Source organism: Euprymna scolopes, chromosome 2 (assembly GCF_053919585.1).
Source record: "Euprymna scolopes isolate OS-2025 chromosome 2, ASM5391958v1, whole genome shotgun sequence".
Lineage (NCBI taxonomy): Eukaryota > Metazoa > Mollusca > Cephalopoda > Sepiida > Sepiolidae > Euprymna > Euprymna scolopes.
In genome coordinates this window covers 185,529,321-185,536,539 of record NC_136483.1, presented here as the reverse complement: position 1 = coordinate 185,536,539, position 7,219 = coordinate 185,529,321, and the positions used below count along the sequence as shown (strand labels likewise).

Sequence of the window (7,219 nt, the reverse complement as noted above, 5' to 3'; positions counted from 1 at the left end):
GTTATCAAAAGGTTTCAACAAAGATTCGTTATGCATTGAATGTTTTGAATAATACCTATGATTATTTCATTGCTGAAAATAATCGTTCCTGTGCCTCTTATTTTAGTGTCAACTTATTCTCCATTCTAAATAAGCCACATTTGCCCAGTAATTTGAAAATACTAGAAATAATTTACATAGCGAAACGAAACTATTCTTAGACTGATTGTGGTTTCTATTTTACTTCTTCCCCCCCCCCTCTTTCTCTAGTTAAAATCTCCCTCATATTTTTCTCTTAATCGTAATTTTAACTTCGATTTAGTTCTGGTTAGCGTATCCTTTGCATCATTTTTATTTTTATTCGCTATCTTTAAAAATAAGCACGATTGTTATATAGAAATATTTAAATTTTGTACCGCAAAATATTATGTGTATACGTATACGGATGAGTGTGTGTGTGTGTGTGTGTGTGTGTGTGTGTGTGTGTGTGTGTGTGTGTGTGTGTGTGTGTGTGTGAAGAAGAATTTCATTTTCGTAAAAAAATCATCTCCGTCAGTCATTTATCTCTGTTTTAATCTACTTCCATGTACTCCTGATTAATATTTTATTTTTATTGTTATATTTAGAGAAAGTCGCTCAGATTTACTCCAGCTCTTGTCATGATTACTGGGAAAATGTAATAAAACACAGACGCTCGCGCATATATATATATATATATATATATATATATATATATATATATATATATATATATATATATATATATATATATATATATATTGTAGTAGGGGATTCGGTCCCCTGAACTGAAAAGACTAGCGAAGGCTCGAGAAGTTGTACCTTTCAGGGTCTGTGTTTACAATACCTTCGGAAAGTTTAGCTTCGATCCTTCAGATATGTTAGGTGACTGTTTTAGTTCCCTTCAACGACGGTAGGGTGGGAATTGTTTATATCGATTCCTCTTGCAGGAAGCTGAAATGTTCAATTGTATTCTTGCCAGGGTTATTGTAGGATCATTTAGTAACGATGGAGAAGTAACAATCCTTCTAAAATGAGGGAGGAAGATAGCTCAAAACTTCAAGAATCACGAATTAATTATCGCAACAAAGTCGAAAGTCCAATAAAGTCCAAATATGTTTCCAAAAGGGGAAATTAATACACGTTCTTATTTTACGGAATAACTGAAGAGGCATTGAGTCCCTTAATCCTTTTTTGTAACCGGATATAATTCATTAGAATTTGACAAGTTTGATCTTTACCAGAACTGATATTTTGCCTACTTTAAGTTTGGCGCGAAAAACAATAATATTTCGCTCTCGATATTTGTCTAAAAATCATAAGTCTAAAATGAACAACCATCATGCATTTGCAAGTGTTCAAATGCAAATTTACGACAATATATATATATATATATATATATATATATATATATATATTGAATTTGGAGACAAGGACGAGTGTCACAGGTAAGGAAGACATTTTTTGATAGCATGAATAGGTTAGCCAACTTAATACGGAGCAGGAAACTAGATCAAATATTCAGAACATTTTTTTTTTGTTCTTAAGATTAAGTGAGGTGGTATTTGATCAACACTAATAGGGAGCAAGGATTTAATATACTGTTTTGTTTTTAAATCCCCGAAACAGTTTCATGGTAGACAACTTATGATCCCTGAAGTCACATTAGGATTGTTGTGTGTTCAAGAAAGCAAGTTGATGCAGCGATTGCAGATAATTAAATGATCTCTCTCTCTCTCTCTCTCTCTCTCTCTCACACACACACACACACACACACACACTGTCTCTCTCTTTCCCTCCCTCCCTCTCTCTCACTCTCTTTGATCACCAAGAAGAGAAAGAGAGTGCGTATGTTTGTAACAATAATTAATGACTAAATAGTTTTCCAATGAATGATAAGAAATATAAAAATTAAATAAGTTTTTTACATAGTATTCAAAGTTAAAAAAAAAAACTTCCAATGCATATATTGTTATGTTTGGTGTTTTATTTAAATTATCACTCATGGCTACATCTTTACGGTTGTTTGTAGTGTGCCTCTTAAAAGATGTTTCAAATGTACTCACCGAGTATTCTTACAATATACTCAATTGGGATTGATTGCATCTAGATTTTCCCTTTAAGATATGACATGACACAAGATATCGTGAACACTAGAGCTTTAAGTAATATTAGACACAGAAAACAGCGACAAATGTTTCCGTATTTTTTCTCTTTCTTTTCTTTCTACCTCTCTCACACACACACCGTCTCTCTCTCTCTCTCTCTCTCTCTCTCTCTCTCTCTCTCTCTCTCTCTCTCTCTCTCTCTCGGTATTATCTCTCTCTGAGGGTAAAATGTATATAAATATCCTGTAGTCATACTCAGGTTATAATACGGTCCACACTTCGAAAGTAACAACTGGTCAAATAACACTGATGAGTTTCAAACACTTTCTCTCATCTGTTGATAATTTAACTCCCCGTCTTCTTTTAAACTTAAACGCAGATACTTAAACATGCAACTTAGTTCGCATTATAAAATGCTGAAATTATTAACGTGTTAAATGTGATCGGCAGCTATGTAATAATCTGAATGGCAGTACTAGGACTTTTAACTGTAAGGATAAGAATTTCTCCATATACCTAAATGCATGACTAATAAAAAATAAAATATTATCTATAATATAAAGTTGAATGTGTGTGTGTGTGTGCGTGTGTGTGTGTGGTCACGAGTAGGCTCCTATATGGTTGACTATTTTAAAAAGCTGATTACATATAATGATAGAAGATGTATCGAGACACAGGAATGGGTATGTTTGATCTAGCAGAACGGTGGTTCATTAAAATTGTGGGGTCTGAGTTTGCGCCTGGTCCACAAAGTATGGAAATAAAAAATTTAAATATTAAAAAAAAAACGTTTACAAGTGTTTTTGATATATATGTACATAAGAATACTTTGATAAGTATGTTTTAACTTAAATAGGGATGGTATAATAAAATTGTGGGGTCTGCGTTCGCGCCTGGTCTCCATAGAATGAAAATAGGCACAAACTTTAATAAAGACTTTTTATATCTATCTGCGTAAGTATACTTTGATAATTATGTTTCAGTTTGAAGAAATATGGTATAATAAAATTATGGTGTGTTCGTTCGCGCCTGACCTCCATAGAATGGAAATATGTCACAAAGTTTAAGAAGGTTTTTTAATATAGATCCACAGAATATTGTGATAAGTGTTTCAGTGTGAACAGGTATGGTATAATAAATGATGAGGTTTATCTATTTTATTTTTACTTTCATCATATTTTGCTTTGGTTTTGATACCCCCAAATTCGAAGCTATCTCTTTACAACACTTCTTTTTCATAACCTATCATACTTTCATAAATCAGAGTCCATTTTCTGTAGGCTGTTTTTGAACCCAGTCAACGACGGGTACTTTTGCTACTTAAATATAAAACTAGATGAAATTGAAGCTGGTAAGTTTGTATTTCTTTGTGTTTTAATTGGTACTTTCTATATCTCTCTCTCTCTCTCTCTCTCTCTCTCTCTCTCTCTCTCTCTCTCTTTCTCCCTCTCTCACTTTCTTTGATCATCAAGAAGAGAAAGAGAGTGCGGGTGTTTGTAACAATAAAAACAACTCCAATTTAATTCATTTTTAATCCGGATCAATATTTTATTATTTTTTATAGTCATACACAAAGGTAGGTGGGGTGATTCTTACTCTCACAATCAAAAACCATTGTACTGCTACACAAAATCACCGGATCTAATTTTAAAAGAATTGAATTGGATGAGTTATAACCCGTAACAATATCCGATATTAGTCACCTTCAGAAAGCGACTTCAGGCCTCCGAAGCGAGTCAAGAGAAAATTTATTTTATTTTTCTCTTCTCAAATAAATTGAAGTTTGATTAATTAATTACGCACTTTATGATTATTTTGTTTCGAAATTTCTGATTCCTGGAAACATTTAAGAGCAAAGTTGGAGATTGAAGATAATGCGAACACGTCCTTTTCTCTTGGAATCAGGTTTTTATTACAATTTCCTCTCGTGTCGATTCTTATATGAGTGCCGAATTAGAGTTCTGGAATTTAATTAAAATCTTTCCCCCCCCCCCATGCTCTGTTATTCTCACTTTTGGCAGCCCGGGAGCAAAATTTATCATTCAGTGAGTTTTCGTCGTTTCGCCCAAAGCAATTTAATATCCGTGTCATGAAATCGATGTGAGAATACAAATGTACAAACCGCGTTGATACAATATTATGACTGTTTCTTTTTCTTTCCATTATTTTTTGCAGTTACTATGATAAGAGTGTTTCTTTTTTCATCATTTTTGCATATACTATATTATGACAATTTCTTGGGACAGGTGCGCGTGAATTTCGTTCGCACAAGTTTTTAAAAGGCGATACTTCAACCTTACATAAATAGGAATTTAACTTGGTTCATTTTACCACTTGAGAATATTGGTAGGAGTCCTTCATGTAATATTGAAACATATTTAGCAGAATTGATGTTTCCTTCACATTCCACCAAATCTGAGCAACTGATCACTCCAAATTTCACCTCATACCATAACTGAAAAACTCCCATGTTTCAGCGTTGGTAACATTCTTTTTAAGTCAAACTCTTTCTGAAGGAGTCTTCATACAAAATACTCATACTGTGGGAAAATTTTGCAAATCGTGACTCGTAAGAGAAAATGACATTGGTCCAAAAAGTCTCTCCATTATGTCACGAGCCCAATCTTTTCTGCGCTTGATCTTGGGTTTCCTTTTTGCAGTATAGTAGCACAGCTTGTGAAATTATCTGGAACTGACAATAGCTCATATTGCAATGTCATAGGATTTACACCGAGGATTTTCTTCAACATTTATTTTCACAAGATGAAAGATTTATTAAGAAAGCTCGGGAAGACCTAGATGAGGTTTCGTGCACTCTTTGTTGTTTCTTATAAACTGTACGATCATTCTATTAACAGTGGAAAAGGGGTATTGAAAGATTTCCTGCTATCCTGCATTGACTAAGACCACCTTTATATTGACCCACAAGTCGTCCTTGCAGAATTATGACCTGATGCTCCGTTGGTTTGTGGCATAATTTAATGTTGCTAAATGTAATTTTAATGAGAAACTCTAAGTTATTTCAGTACTATTCTTTTCTGTAATGTTTGTATATATATATATATATATATATATATATATATATATATATATATATATAGAGAGAGAGAGAGAGAGAGAGAGAAAATAAATGACAAAAAGTTCTATTCCAAGATTCATGATGTTAACCCGCTTATAATTTCATGAAAATAGTCATGAATTTTGGAATATAACTTTTTGTCATTTATTCTCTATATTGCTTTGTAATTACATTGAGCTTCTTAAATAAGGATTGATATATATTATAAGAATATATATATATATATATATATATATATATATATATGTTTCTAAGGAAATATCCTTTATTGTCTTATAATATATGCCAATATTGTTTAAGAAACTCAATGTAATTACAGAGCAGTATAATGAATGAATGATAAAAGTCTATATTCCAAAGTTCATGATGCTGACCATCTTACAATTTATTCTTTTAATTCAGTTGACATTTACAATTCTTGACAGTATATGTTTCGTAGCAAAAAGTCAATCACTTAATTATTATATCAATCAGTGAATCTATTTTCCCTTAACTCATCAGAAGAAATAGCAGCAATCAATCTATCAGAGATAAAATGCGTTTAAACATGATTAAAAATCCGAAAATTGGAAGAAAACTGTAAATACCTTATATTTTTACATTAAGCCAAAATAGATTAACTGATTGATATAATAATTAAGTGATTTATTGTGTCCTACGAAACAGATACTGTCAAAAATTGTAAATGTCAACTGAATCAAAGGAATAAATTGGAAGATGGTCACCATCATGAATTTGGAATATAAAATTTTGTCATTCATACATTATATATATATATATATATATGTATATATATATAATCACCTATCATTCCGTTTTTGTAAAGATAGGATCGCACGATTTTCAAAGACAAGATACGAGCAAGAAAGAAAGCAAGCAAGGTCCGCAGAGTTTTATAATTATATGAAGGCTTCCATCAGTCTTGACAGACTATGGATACCCACTGTAAGGGTGCCTGCGCGTGAAATTTGTGTGGCAAGACTTGCGCAACCTCTAACCACGCCTCTCCTGAGTCAACATTGTTGCATACCAGTGGCAAGTTGAGGTACAAGATGACTGGAAACAATGCCGAGATAAGCGGAGAGCACATACAGCGCCTAGAATTCCCAAATGGTCACTCATCTGGTATTAGCCAGGCTCAACGTTGCTTAACTTCGGTGATCTGACGAGAACCGGTGTGTCAACGTGATTATGCAGTATATATATATAATTATATTATAATATAATATATATTATATATAATTATATATATATAATTATATATACAATAATATAGATTAACAGAAATCTCACATTAATAAGTTTAAAGAAAAGAAAATTAATTTCAAATCCAATTCAAATACTACGAAACTGTTCCCATTCACAATAGCCCTCGTATGCAAGTTCGTATTGACGTGGAAATAATATATGAGGAACTACAATGTTCCCGAAATATCATACAAAAGGTTCGGAATTCCCATTAGACCACACTGACGTGTGTAAGAACACCGTGGAGTGTGCGACTATCTCTACTAGAGGATCTGTAAAAAGTTGAATGTCGAATGCTGCAGAAAGTCCTGGGAACGTATACCAGAATGAACAGTTACAAATAGTCAGATTGGATTATACGTCTATCAAAGTATCCAGAAGTACGTAATATTAATATATTAAACACACACGCATACACACATACATGTATTATTTTATTTATCAAATGTTTTATTTAAATATTTTGACCTGCATTAAATTTTATCCATGGATACGTGTTTCTGGGTTTAACCCGTTATCAGCATGGATCAACCGTCAACAAGGATCGAATAACACTATCATTTGTCTAGAGTCTCACCAATTCTCTACGAAACTTTGAGATATGAAAAGGAACAAACGAAAATTATACGTTCATCAACGTGTCGTCTTTATCAAGACCTCCTCGAGATGGTTGATTTGAATAAATAAACTACTAGCACTATATTTGAAAATATACTTGTGTTTTTAATGTGAAATGGATGTCTCTGTTCTAATTCCGAACAAAAACGTAGCCGTTAGCATTTAGAGT

General features: G+C 32.7%; 1 pseudogene; it reads right to left on the bottom strand.

Moving 5' to 3' along the window:
* Positions 1–6,269: 6,269 nt before the first annotated feature.
* LOC145242095 (5S ribosomal RNA) lies at positions 6,270–6,386 on the bottom strand (annotated as a pseudogene).
* Between the last annotated feature and the right edge of the window lie 833 nt (positions 6,387–7,219).